At 47.8% G+C, this 14,380-nt stretch overlaps 1 non-coding gene across 1 annotated transcript; it reads left to right on the top strand.

Annotated features, from left to right (window-relative positions):
* The first annotated feature begins 232 nt into the window (after nucleotides 1–232).
* Nucleotides 233–339, top strand: LOC119972060. The gene has a single exon (XR_005461989.1). It is a non-coding gene; the product is annotated as a U6 spliceosomal RNA (small nuclear RNA).
* Nucleotides 340–14,380: the final 14,041 nt, after the last annotated feature.

The following is a 14,380-nucleotide window of genomic DNA, read 5'->3' as shown; positions in this document are numbered from 1 at the left end:
GGATATGTTAAGGGCAAATCATGTTCAACTAACTTACTTGACTTACTTGATAGGAAATAGAGAAGGATGATGAGGATAAGAGTGTTGATATAGTATACATGGGCTTCCAAAAGGCATTTGATAACAGCTGCACAACAGACCTGTGAAAAAAGTTACAGCTTATTGGCTAAAAGAGCCAGTGGCAGCATGGTACTAAACTGGTTGTATGACAGGAAACAGAGTTGCAAAAGGCGTGCTCGCTTCGGCAGCACATATACTAAAATTGGAACGATACAGAGAAGATTAGCATGGCCCCTGCGCAAGGATGACACACAAATTCATGAAGCGTTCCATATTTTTTTTAAGGGCAGCACGGTGGCGCAGTGGTAGCACTGCAGTCTCACGGCGCTGAGGTCCCAGGCTTGATCCCGGCTCTGGGTCACTGTCTGTGGGGAGTTTGCACATTCTCTCCGTGTTTGCGTGGGTTTTGCCCCCACAACCCAAAGATGTGCAGGGTAGGTGAATTGGCCAAGTTAAATTGCCCCTTAATTGGAAAAAATGAATTGGGTACTCTAAATTTAAAAAAAGGAGTTGCAAAAGGTTGGGCGCGATTCTCCGCTGCCCAAGACAGGTCGGAGAATAGCGGGAGGGCGTCCCCAACATTTTTCACGCCCTCCCGCTATTCTCCCCCCCTCCACGGCTGCCCCACGACACGAATCGCTGCTCGCCATTTTTTACGGCGATCAGCGATTCTCCCCAGGCCGATGGGCCGAGTTCCCAGGCCTTTACGGCCGATTTTACGGCAGCAAACACTGGGCTTTCAGTTCTGGGCATCCAGAGCCCCGATTGGCACGGCAGTACCACGGCCGTGCCAAGGGGGGCACCGATCGCGGGCAGTGCGTCCGCACTCTTTCTCCCTCCGCCGCCCCGCAGGATCAGTCCGTGGGGCGGCCAAGGGAGATGACGGCCCTGCGCATGCGTGGGTTGGAGCCGTCTAATCCGCGCATGCGTGGCTGACATCATCGTGCGCATCAGCCGGCGTGACGCTTGGCGCGCGGACTTAGCGACGGTTGCTAAGGCCGCGATGCCGTGCTTCATGGGGCCCCGCTGCTAGCCCCGCCCGGGGGGGAGAATCGGGTCCCGGGGGGGGGGGGGGGGGAGCGGAGGCTGCCGTGAAACACAGCCAGTTTCACGGCAGCCTTTACGACTCGCCGCATTTGCGTAGAATCGCGCCCGTTGTTCTTCGGACTGGGGGAAGGTTTATAGTAAAGCTCCCAGGGTTGATGTTAGGACCCCTCCTCTTCCTGATATATATTGATGCCTAAAGCCTTAATGTACAGGAAACAATTTCAACATTTGTGGATGGCACAAAACTTGGAAGTATTATGAATAACGAGGAGGATAGTGGCGAGCTTTCAAAGGACATAGACAAATTGATGGGATGGGTGGACAACGGTGCATAAAGTGTAATGCAGATACATGTGAGATGATTCATTTTGGTAGAAAGAATGTGGAGGGACAATATAAAATATCGGGTACAATTGTAAATGGAGTGTATTTATGCATCATTATCACTGAAGGTTGTAGGACAGGTTAGAGACCGTCACTAAAGCATATGGCATCCTGGGTTTATCAAGAGGGCATAGAGTGTACAAAAACAAGGAAGTCATGTTAAACTTGAATAAAAGACTGGATCAGCCTCAGTTGGAGTATTATGCCCTGTTCTGGGCACCACACCGCAGGAATGATGTGAAGGCTTCAGAGAAGATGCTGAAAAGATTCACCGGAATGTTTTCAGGGATGAAAAACTTAGGAACCTAGAATAGGAGTAGGCCATTCAGTCCATCGAGTCTCCTCCTCCATTTGGTTTGAACATGGCTGATCAGCTACATCAATGGCATTTTCCTACATTATCTTTTGATATCATTTGCTCCAGGAATCTATCAATTTCTGTCTTGAACATACTTAGTAACTGAGCTTCCACAGTCCTCAGGGATAGAGAATTCCAAAGATTCACCAGCTCTGAGTGAAGAATTCCTTCTCATCTCAGTTTAAATGGCTCCCCTTTATCCTGAGATTATGCCCCCTCACCAGGTGAAACATTGTATCTATATCCACCCTGTCACACCCTGTAACAATTAAAGTTTCAATTCTTTCAAACTCTCTGGAACACACACACTTCCCAACCTCCCACCGTTTAAGAAATATTCTGCCTTCTTGTTTTTTCTACCAAAGTGAATGACTTTACATTTATTCACAATAAATACCATCTGCCAGGCACATTCACTTAACCTATCTAAACCCACTTGAAGCTTTCTTGCAACCTCTTCACAACATATGTTCTCACCTCATTTGGTGTTATCAGCAAATTTGAAAATATTACAAATCATACCCACATATAATTTATACAGATTGTGAACTGCTGTGGACCTAACACTGATCCTTGTGTACCCCACTAGTAACAGCCTGCCATCCTGAAAATGATGTTTATTCCTAATGTCTGCTTTCTGTCTGTGAACCCATTCTCGATCCATACTAATATATTTACCCCAATCCCATGCACTCCAATTTTATTTACTAACCTCTTGTGGACCTTATCAAAAACCTTCTGAAAATCCAAATACACCACACTAGTTCTCCTTTACTTATACTACAAGTAACATTCTCAAAAAACTCCCAACTTTGTTCAGTTACGTAGGTAGACTGGAGAAGTTGGGACTGGTTTCCTTGAAGAAGAGATGATTGAGAGGAGACTTGATAGAGATCATGAGGGGTCTGGACACAGCGGATAGGGAGAAACCATTCCTATTGGTGAAATGATCGAGAACCAGTGGACACACGTTTAAGGTAATTGGCAAAGTGTGATGTTATCAGAACTATCAGCATTACAAAGGTTAATGTAGTGTCGCATGAAGCCACTAGAGGGAGCTGCAGATACAACTATATAAGGCAGTGACGCTAGACCTTAGCAGAAATGTGTATGCAGGAGATAGCTAGTGAAGGTCAGAAGAGTAGATAGTGTGAGTAATGTTAGATTATAGTTTATATCAGTAGTGAGATTAGCAGTAGCTGAGTGTAGTTAGATGCTATTGATCAGTTGTGTATGGAAGGGTGCTTTTCTGATTGGAGGGCTATGACTAGTGGTGTTCCGCAGGGATCAGTGCTGGGACCTTTGCTGTTCGTAGTATATATAAATTATTTGGAGGAAAATGTAACTGGTCTGACTAGTAAGTTTGCGGACGACACAAATGTTGGTGGAATTGCGGATAGCGATGAGGACTGTCGGAGGATACAGCAGGATTTAGATCGTTTGCCGACTTGGGCGGAGAGATGGCAGATGGAGTTTAATCCGGACAAATGTGAGGTAATGCATTTTGGAAGGACTAATACAGGTAGGGAATATACAGTGAATGGTAGAACCTTCAAGAGTATTGACAGAGAGATCTAGGTGTACAGGTCCACAGGTGGAGAAGATAGTCAAGCAGGCATATGGCATGCTTGCCTTCATTGGCCGGGGCATTGAGTATAAAAATTGGCAAGGCATGTTGCAGCTGTATAGAACCTTAGTTAGGCCACACTTGGAGTATGGTGTTCAACTCTGGTTGCTACACTACCAGAAGGATGTGGAGGCTTTCGAGATGGTACAGAAGAGATTTACCAGGATGTTGCCTGGCATGGAGGGCATTAGCTATAAGGAGAGGTTGAATAAACTCAGTTTGTTCTCACTGGAATGATGGAGGTTGAGGGGCGACCTGATACAGGTCTACAAAATTATGAGGGGCATAGACAGAGTGGATGGTCAGAGACTTTTTCCCAGGGTAGAGGGGTCAATTACTAGGGGCATAGGTTTAAGGTGCGAGGGGCAAGGTTTAGAGGAGATGTATGAGGCAAGTTTTTTTACACAGAGGGTGGTGGGTGCCTGGAACTCGCTACCGGAGGAGGTGGTGGAAGCAGGGACAGTAGTGACATTTAAGGGGCAGCTTGACAAATACATGAATAGGATGGGAATAGAGCGATGTGGACCACGGAAGTGTAGAAGATTTTAGATCAGATGGGCAGCATGGACGGCGTAGGCTTGGAGGGCCAAAGGGCCTGTTCCTGTGCTGTTCTTTGTTCTTGTGCATTCTTAAGGACTCAGTGTCGAATCCCAGTTTAGTGTAAATAAAATCATAGATTTGTTTAAGTTAAAAGCTATACTGTGGTCTTTGTGAACACGATGCCAACCATCCCGAAATAAGCAACACAAAGAACACCACAAAAAGAATAAATGGTGACATGAGGAAAAGCTTTTAAACACTACAAGTGGTTAGGATCTGGAATGCACTGCCCGAGAGTGTGCTGGAGATAGGTTCAATTCCCAGTCAAAAGGGATGGATTATTATCTGAAAAGAAAGAATGTGCAGGGCTATGGGGAGAAGGCAGGTGAGTGACGCTGGGTGAATTGCTCCTTCAGAGAGGTAGCCTGGGCACGAGGGGCTAAATAGTCTCCCTCTGTCCTGCATTCATTCTATGAATCTAGTTTTTCATTTTACCTCAGATTAAATCCTTTGGTTGTACAGCTCAAACGTGCGGCTCTGCTTTGCTGCTCTATGGCCTGGGTGGCATTGAGCTTCTTGAGTGTTGTTGGAGCTGCACTCATCCAGACAAGTGGAGTGTATTCCATTACATTCCTGACTTGTGCCTTGTAGATAGTGGACATGCTTTGGGGGGGGGGGGGGGGGGGGGGGGGTCAGGAGGGGAGTTACTCACTGTAGGATCCTAGCCTTTGACCTGCCCTGGTAGCCTGGTAGTTAATGAGTTATAAGGATTGGAATTTTTTGCTGCACTAGTTTTGAAGGTTCTCATCTGGCAACATCAGATAGGGGAGGCAAAACAACATTCTAGGGTAAAATAAATAATTCTGAGAGACTTTAACTGAGTAATTAGATAGTTACTTCTGCTGGAATTCTCTGGTTGTCTGGATTCACTTTTCCCGCTCGCAGTGCACCCACGCCAGCAGGTTTCGCAATGGTGTGGGTTGGTTTCAATGGGAAATCCCATTGACAAGTGTTATGGACCAGCGTCTATAAAACTCCAAAGTATATTATGGAGTTCACCTAACCTATAACTGTTTATTGATTTTGGCTTGGATTAGCAGAAGAGCCTGCCTTTCAGGTGTTATTCAACAGACTTCTTAGGCATTTTAAATAAAAATACAAGTTTTATTCTACGAATCTAGTTAACATTTGTTTTTTTTAAATGTATTTTATTACAAACATGTATCAAAACAGGTTACAGCGAGTAAACACCCCGGGAAACGTACTTCCTAACAATCAACTATACAGTCTATACAGATTTCCCCCTTCTTCACCCCACCCCTCCTGTGATGAACAGCCCCTCAAACACGGTCACAAACATCCCCCACCTTTCCTCAAACCCCTCTGAAGAGCCCCTTAACTCATACTTTATCTTCTCTAATCGCAGGAAGTCGTACAGGTCACCCAACCATGCTGCTACCCCCGGTGGCGATGCCGACCACCACTCCAGCAAAATTTGCCGTGGTGCAATCAGAGAGGCGAAGGCCAAGACATTGGCCTTCCTCCTCTCCATGAGCTCCGGTTTCTCTGAAACCCCTAATATTGTCACCAAAGGGTCCGGGTCTACCTCCTCCTCCACTATCCTGGCTAAAACACCGAACACTCCTAGAATCTTCCCAATTTTTCGCAACCCCAAAACATGTGCACGTAATTTGCTGGCCCACGCCTCTTACACTCATTTGCTACCCCCTGAAAGAACCCATTCATTCTTGCTGAGTCATATGCACCCTGCGCACCACCTTAAACTGTATCAGGCTCATCCTTGCACAAGAGGAGGTCCCATTTACCCTACGCAGTGCCTCACTCCATACTCCCCAATTTATCTCCCTTCCCAACTCCGCTTCCCATTTCTCCTTGATCTTCACCACCCGTTCGCTTCCCTGCTCCCCCAGCCACTTGTATATATCTCCAATTCTTCCCTCCCCTTCCACATCCGGAAGCAGCAGTCGGTCCAGCAGGGTGTATCCCGGCAGCCTAGGGAACCCTTTCCAGACCTTTAGTACAAAGTCCCTAACCTGCAGATACCTGAACGCACTTCCCTCGGCAGCTCTACCCTCTCCCTTAGCTCCTCCAGACTGGCGAACTCTTCCTCCAAATACAAATACTTCACCTTTACCAGCCCCACTTTCCTCCACCTCCTGTATACACTATCCATCCCTCCTGGCTCAAACTCATGATTCTCGCATAGCGGCATTAGCACCGACATCCCTTCCACCCTAAAATGCCTCCTCAACTGATTCCATATTTTCACTGTGGACTGCACCATCGGGCTCCTTGAATACCTACTCAGAATCATTGTCAATGCTGCTGTCACCATAGCCTTCAAACTGGACCCCTTACAAATTCACCTCCACCCTTACGACACTCTACCCCTTCTCCTTCCCACCACATCCGCACCTTGTCCACATTTCTAGTTAACATTTGTATAATCACACACAGCAAGGATTTCTATCAACTACAAACATAAATACGCCAGACAGCCACAGTAATCTATGTATAACCCTTAATGAATTCCCCCTTAACTGTTCCAATTCAATAACAAGACCCCATAAACCAAAAATCCCTTTTTACCAAAGATAGCAGGTAACTATAATCATTGGGTTTCTTCCTTGGAATATCTCTTTAAAAATTGAAAATAGAGAGACAGGCCAAAATACTTCTGTCTGAGTCTGCAGCAGCCAAATGTGAAAACAAAAGTAAAAACTCACAGAGACACAGCCCAGCTCCACCCACACAATGACATCACTGAAGCCACGTGATAAGACAAAATCCTTTCTTAAAAGGACACTCATATGACACAAGCGACATGAGGACAGAATCCAACCGCCAGCCAACGGCATGTGGCAGAGCAACACGGTGCTGGGGGACCGGAAAATTCCACCCTTCATCTTCAAGAAATGCTGCTATATTCATCGCTTGAAAGATGTGTAAATAAAGCTATTGAACAATGGACTGCTTTGCCTGTTCAATCCTCCCATAAAATGATTGCATTACATGATGGATTGAACCTCCAAATAGATTTATATGTGGATACTCATGCACAATGGAGTAGTAGCCATTTTTGGAAGTTGGCTTTGTCTGTTTTGAAAGAGTCCTGGGCCGGGATTTCCTGCTATGGAGTATAAGCTTTCCCAGCAGTGGAGAATTAGGACTGGTCTCTGCTGGTGCCGGGAGCGGGGCACAGATGAGAGTTTCTTTCCTTAATCAGGCAAATGGTGGCCAGATCCTGAGATCTGGCAGCAGACCTCTCTCCTCCCGACAACGCTAATCCTGCACCCCACCCCACTAATGAGGAGGGACATCCTCCATCCCCCCCCGACCACAAGAATAATGGGCCTCTCCTTCACAGCACGCACTCATGGGGGGAACCTGACCCCCGAACCCCACTGACCCCCCCCCAAGACTCCATTCAGTAACCCCAATTTGACCCCCATGTGTCCCCACATCAGACCCCTCAAACTCCCATCAGAGACCCACATCAGAGACCCTGGGCAGGATTCTCCGACTCCCCGCCGTGAATCTCCCTCCCGCTGTCCACCGAATTCTCTGGCCCCCCCAAAAATCGCCTCGGCGTGAATCGCGCCGCCCGCCTCGGAGAATGGCGGGGACTGGCGCGGCTCAATGGGCCCCGGGGCTTCCCGAATTCTCTAGCCTGCAATGGGCCGAAGTTCCGCCCGTGTTTTGCCAGTCCCGCCGGCGTAAATTAGAGTAGGTCCCTTACCGGCGGGACCTGGCGGTGCGGACTGCCTACGGGGTTCTCGGGGGCATGGGTGGATCTGGCCCTGGGAGGTGTCCCCACGGTGGCCTGACCCGCGATCGGGGCCCACCGATCTGCGGGCTGGCCTGTGCCATGGGGGCACTCCATTCCTCTGCATTGGCCGCTGTGGTCCTCCACAATGGCCGATGCGGGGACAAACCCTCCTGTGCATGTGCCGGGATGACGCCAGCACACGCTAGCGCTCCCGTTCATGCACTTACTCACACCGGCCGGCAGAGGCCCTTCGGCACTGTTTGGCGTGGCGCCATGCCCCTTCCCCGCCAGCTGGCGGGGCGCAAACCACTCCGGGGCGGGCCTAGTCCCTGAAGGTGCGGAGGATTCTGCACCTTTGGGGCGCCCCGATGCTGGAGTGGTTCACGCCACTCCATCCCGCCGGAGTTGCCCGCCCCGCCGATTACAGCAGAATCCCACCCCCTATCAGAGACCCACATCAAAAGGAGCAAAGTGATTTCACTTTTATTTATTTATTTTTATAAATTTACAGTACCCAATTAATATTTTTCCAATTAAGGGCAATTTAGCGTGGCCAATCCACCTACCCTGCACATCTTTGGGTTGTGGGAGCGAAACCCACGCAAACACGGGGAGAATGTGCAAACTCCACACGGACAGTGACTCAGAGATGGGATCGAACCTGGGTCCTCGGCGCTGTGAGGCAGCAGGGCTAACCCACTGCACCAACATGCTGCCTCTCATTTCCTTTTATTCACAGCAGAAAGCACTTAGCTGCTTTTGATGTGATGAGAAGCTGTAGATCATAGCAAGAGTGTTTATAAACATTGCGGTTAGTATCAAAACAGAGTACTTGAGATGCATTCAAGCATGAAGGGATAAATAAACAATCCATCAAGGACCTACCTATGGACCACAAAACTGTTAAGCACTGGCCAGTGAAATATAGTGCTGTGTGAAATTGAATGGGAGTTTTGCATTTCAAAGGCTATCAAGGATGTGAAGTCCTTTGGCATTAGAGGAAGAATTTGACACTTGTAACAGCTGCTGCTTTAAACACTTTGGTCTGAGGCAGCAGATGTTAGGGAAGGGTAAGTGAAAATGCAGTGATCTTTCACTCTACTGCCTGAACAGCTCTTCAGCTTTCAGGCAGGGGTGACTGAGGGGGTGTTTGATGGGGGTCTCTGATTGAGGATGTAATATGGGGACCTCTTATGGGGGGGGGGTCAGATAGGGGTGGCTGATGGAGTGACTAATGGGGGGAGCTGCTGGGGATCAGTGGGTGGGGGGGGGGAGGGGGTGGTAAATGAAGTCACCCTTACGTGTGTCTGCTCTGTGGGGATGACCTGTTATTTTCATGGCAGGGGGGGGGGGGAAGGAAGTCTCCATTTGTCAGCAACATTGTCAGGGTATGCATTGTGGGGGAGGGGGGAGCCTTCTCATGGACTTTGGGGGACCTCAATTATGTGCTGACCTTTTTGACTCATATTGGTGTCCACCGTGTCAGGGCTACGCTTGGTTAAACTTGCGCCAAAGCCCACCTGGTGGATTCCCCACTGTGGGGGTCAGTGCATAACTGCTGGGGGTGGGGGTGGGGAGGGGGGGGGGAGGGGTCATAAATCGGGCTGCCAAAGCCACCGACAGGAGATCAGGGCATGGCAATGGGTTTGACGCACGGAGCCATACTGTTTTCGGGGACACTGCATTATCTGTCTGATTGGGAATAACGATAACAGCGTCGGGCAATGGAGAATCCACCCCCCCCCCCCTCATAGTTCATAGGTGACAAAAAAATCATGTTGCTGAACCACAACACACTCTACTGGGTAACATTATTTCAAAAATTCAGAGTACCCAATTCTTTTTTCCAATTAAGGGGCAATTTAGGATTGCCAATCCACCCACACTGCACATCTTCTTGGGTTGTGGGGGTGAGATCCATAGAGACATGGGGAGAATGTGCAAATTCCAAACAGACAGTGACCTGGGGCCGGGATCAAACCCGGGTCCTCGGCGCCGTGAGGCAGCAGTGCTAACCACTGCACCACAGTGCCACCCCTATACTGGATAGCATTGTATAGCAGGGATGAAATTTAATATGACCCGGGGGATGTAGGAGCAGTAAAATCAGGAGGTAAGGCAGCAGGTGGAATGTCCATTGTCTTCCTGACTCCCTGCCATTCAATCAAGACTGGGACTGATTAATAAGGGGATCAGGGGTTATGGGGAGAAGGCAGGAGAATGGGGATGAGAAAATATCAGCCATGATTGAATGGCGGAGCAGACTCGATTGGCCAAGTGGCCTAATTCTGCTCCTATGTCTTATGGTCTTATGGGAAAGTTGAAGGCAACTTTCCCACCCAGAGGCCATTTGAAGTCTGATTAAAGGCCTTATCCCGGCATCATTGAATTTCTATCAGCATTGGGGTGGCAGGAGCGTGGGAAGCCTATGCTATGTAGGCTGACCAATTGATGATAACTGGTAGCCTCCTTGTGTAGTTGGGATGAGGGAGGGATGGGGGGGCACTCCTGATTGGGCGCCCTGTGACTCATGGATGATCCCGTGACAGCAAGGCCAATCTCAAAATATGCTGCCTTCCCAGCCCCCAAATCCACTCCCCCATCTCATTGGCATCTTCCTGGTTAGTGCCAGCCAATCTGACCCATTTACTTGGATCTGGGGCCCCTTTCATTGTTGATGGTTTCGACAAGGTGCAGTACCAGAACTGGCCACCACTTTTTCTAGTCATGCAGCTACTGCAGAGCCATTGGCTTTCTGATTGGCTATCAGTTCTTAGAGGCATGATCTTCACCCTTTGAATGGATGGAAGGCCTGTTGCCAGGCTGATAACTAAACAAACTGCTCAGGGACTTGTGGCAATATCCTGGCTTTCTGACCTGCCATCGGGGTCACCGCCGCTGCCATTAAATTCAGCTGAAGGTCTTGCCTCAGTTCACAGGGGTGTGGGTTTGTCTATGGGATCTGGCCTTTTGATTTGGAATGATAAAGAACATGCAAAATAGGTAGAGAAGCAGGCCATTCGCCCCCTTGAACCTGCACTGTCATTCAATAGGATCATGGTTGGTCAGTTAGTGACACAATTCCTGTACCAGCCTCCCAGACAGGCACCGGAGTGTGGCGACTGGGGGCTTTTCACAGTAACTTCGTTTGAAGCCTACTTGTGGCAAGCAATTTTCATTTCATTTCATTTTCTGACTCAACAATCTCTTTCTTGCTGCAATGCTGCAGATATATGTTTCTTTATTGGTTTCTATGATTCAGTCAGGGCTGCAAAATATCAAGAGCATCCGTTTGATATTTCCTGTTCCAACATCGATTGGGATATTATTTACCCCTTTTAAAAGCCACCTGTAGTTCTATAATCCATTCTTTTAATTTGTCTGAATCCTTGTCAGTATAATACAGGTTTGACTTCTCTGACTTGTCAATTTCTTATGCTCAACTGGCGAGTGTGTAACTGCTGGGCCGGACATAACACTAAAGAGCCTGACAGCTGGAGCTGTTTTTAAGTGCTTCACTTATCTCACACTCACTGCAGCCACCAAGATGGCTCACAGAAGACCTGCCCCCCAGGTTCAGGAGTCTAAGGTGGACCCCCTGCTCGATGCTAATGAGATGAGGAGGGATACACTCTTCCCCAGGTTGGGCCGCAGACTCAAACCTGCCCTCCTGAATAGCGGCTGGGGAGGTGGTGGTGGAGGCAGTCCGTTCTTCCAGTCTCACTAGAAGGAGACAGCTGGTGATGCTTCTGCCCTGAGAGGGACAGAGAACCAGGAAGGGTTTCCTCTTGGTTGGGATGAGCTCTGCTAATTCCCTGCTTCCTCTGCAGTGAGGCAGCGCTTCCGAGGAGAGCCAAAACCTGGTGTGCCATGCCATATTAGGGAGTTTAGGAGGATCGTACTTCTAAAACCTTCAAAATTTCTAGGGTGAGCACTACGCAAAACATTCTAGGAATCATTGCGTGCTGCTGAAATTGTTCCAGGTTTTGGGCAACGAAGGATTCAACCCACATTTTTCCTAAAGAAAATCCAGTAATTTGGCTTTGGCATTTTCTGACTAGATTTCCCACCTTTCAGCTTTTATAAACCTATCCAAAACTAACTTGTATCAAGTCTCATCAAATCAATATCATTCTCTTCTGATCCAACCTCGATGTTACAATTCCCGGCCTTATTTTTAAGCCCTTCCACAACCTTGTCCCTCCCTATCTGTGTAACCTACTTCAACTGTCCAAGGTATTGACACTCTTCCAATTCTGGCCACTTGCATAGCCCTGGCCTTAATCGCTCTACAATTGGCAGCCTTGCCCACAGCTGTTGAGGCCTTCAACTCTGGAATTCCCTCCCCAATTCTCTCCCACCTCTTACCTCCAATAAGAATCTCTTAAAAACCTGTCAAATTAGCCAGGCATTTGCATTAGTATCTCTTTGTGTGACTCAATGTCAAATGTTGACTGCTAATACTCCTGTGAAGCACGGTGAAATGCTTTACTACATTCAACTTGATATATATACACACATTTTTGTTGTCGGGAGGGGACTCTGATGTTTGAACCCTGTTGAATAATTTGTTCTCAGCTGAATGAGCACAGTGCAGTCAGCCTACAGCAACTATTTGGAAAGAAACGTCTTTTTGTTTAACACCAGGATGTGTGGGCACTGAAACGGAGAATCTATTTGGTCCCTGACATTCGTAGAATTCTAACAGTTACAATCATTGATTGGGTGTTAATGTATGACAGACAGAGAGAAAAGCAAAGAAAGAATAGAAACTGAGCAGCAGTGTTTCTCCTGTGATGCTGGTGGATTCCAAGAACAAGTGACAGACACCCACCATTGCCAAGCAATCTTGCCAGGGCACTTGGGGTTACGCTGCAGTTTCCAAATACAGTAACGCAATGCAAGGCATGGAGCACAATTGTACAGCTCCTCTTTCCCCACGTACGTATGACCACATTGCAAATGAGACTCTGGATTTGGGTTCAGACAATCTCAATTCTGAGAGGGAGAATTCACCCTATTTCTCAGACACGGAATGGGGGAAAAAAAGAGTACCAACTTCCGTGAAAATATGCCAGCATCCCTAGTAGCCACCTAAAGTGGCCTATGTGTTTATTTGGGGCCTAACACTTCCTAGAAGCTTGTTAGGCTCGCAAGGAACTTTCATATTGGAGGCTGCTATCAAAAGCCAGAGTACTTTCTTTTAAACTTTCCTATATGTGCAGCAAATGAGTAGGGGTGCTTTTCTACATTCCACAGCATAACTGCAGGTCGCTGCACGCTCCCCTTCCATTCTCCTGAAGCCCACCTAGTCCCCAATGTAACTGAAGCCCTCTGACTGGTGAGGTAACTTGCCAAACTGCTCCGTCCAAACCAGAGAACTGCCTCTAGATCAGTGTTTTTCAAACTTTTCTGCCCGGGACCCATTTTTATCCGACCATCCTTCAGGACCCAAGTTGGCCGACCTTTGCAACATTCGCTGACCGAACTTCACGACTGACTTTTTTGCACACCTTTAATGCGACAGGTGAGTCTGCTTGGTCCTCACAAACTCACTTGCTTTGTCATTCAATGTTACATTTCTGCGAAGGGCTTCAGCTGATGATTTAAGTTCTCGCTGCATCCTTTGAAAAAAATCAAGGTGTTCGTACTCACCTTGTTTAGTCTTCAAATGCCTTTGAAGTTTTAAGGGTTTAATCTTTCATTTGTCAGTACTTCCCTGTACATAACGCACATGGGTTTTGCATCCTGATTTGCACTGGCACAATTAATAAAGCCAGACCTCAGGAACCATCTTTATACTGCTTTCTTTCTGATTGCAGTATCTTCTTAATGATTTGTTCATCAGTGGACCTGGAGCTCACACCAACACTGCTTTGTCCTGCCATGGAGTCTCCTGAGAATGCACTCTCCAGAAGATTCAGTTGAAAGATCCTGGCCTGTTTGTGTCTCTGGCCCTCTTTACCTTATTACAAACTGATCCACCTTCAGTTCTTCACACACTCCTGTTGCTTGCTAGCTACAAAATGGAGGAACCTCTCCTTCAGGATTTTGCGGCCAAAGCACGGACCGCATGACATCAGGGAACATGTGGGCACCTGACCTGCTCTCTCTCACCACTTCTGGTGTGAAGACTGTGCCATTTTTAAAAAGGAATTTGGTCCTGGGGGACAGCACGCTGCTGTCAGGAGAAGACTGTTCTGGGATAGTGCGTTGATGTCAGGAGATGGCAGTCTGCTATGCTGGGCACCAGGCCTGTGCACTGTTGGAACCGCCTGAGGGAGAATGCATGCAGATGGTATTCTCTTTTTTTAAACAGCACATGTGTTTTATTTATGTAATCTGATAATTTATAATACACCATTATAGTGACACAATGCAGGGGTTTCAAACATTCACACAGATTTTACATGCTGGTGTTTAAATTCCATTTGCCCAGTGTGGTGAATGTAACGTAGTAATTCACACTGTAGCATGTAGCATGGTGGTTAGCATCAATGCTTCACAGCTCCAGGGTCCCAGGTTCGATTCCTGGCTGGGTCACTGTCTGTGTGGAGTCTGCACATCCTCCCCG

This window comes from Scyliorhinus canicula, chromosome 9 (assembly GCF_902713615.1).
Source record: "Scyliorhinus canicula chromosome 9, sScyCan1.1, whole genome shotgun sequence".
Lineage (NCBI taxonomy): Eukaryota > Metazoa > Chordata > Chondrichthyes > Carcharhiniformes > Scyliorhinidae > Scyliorhinus > Scyliorhinus canicula.
This window is presented reverse-complemented; position numbering and strand designations above follow the sequence as displayed.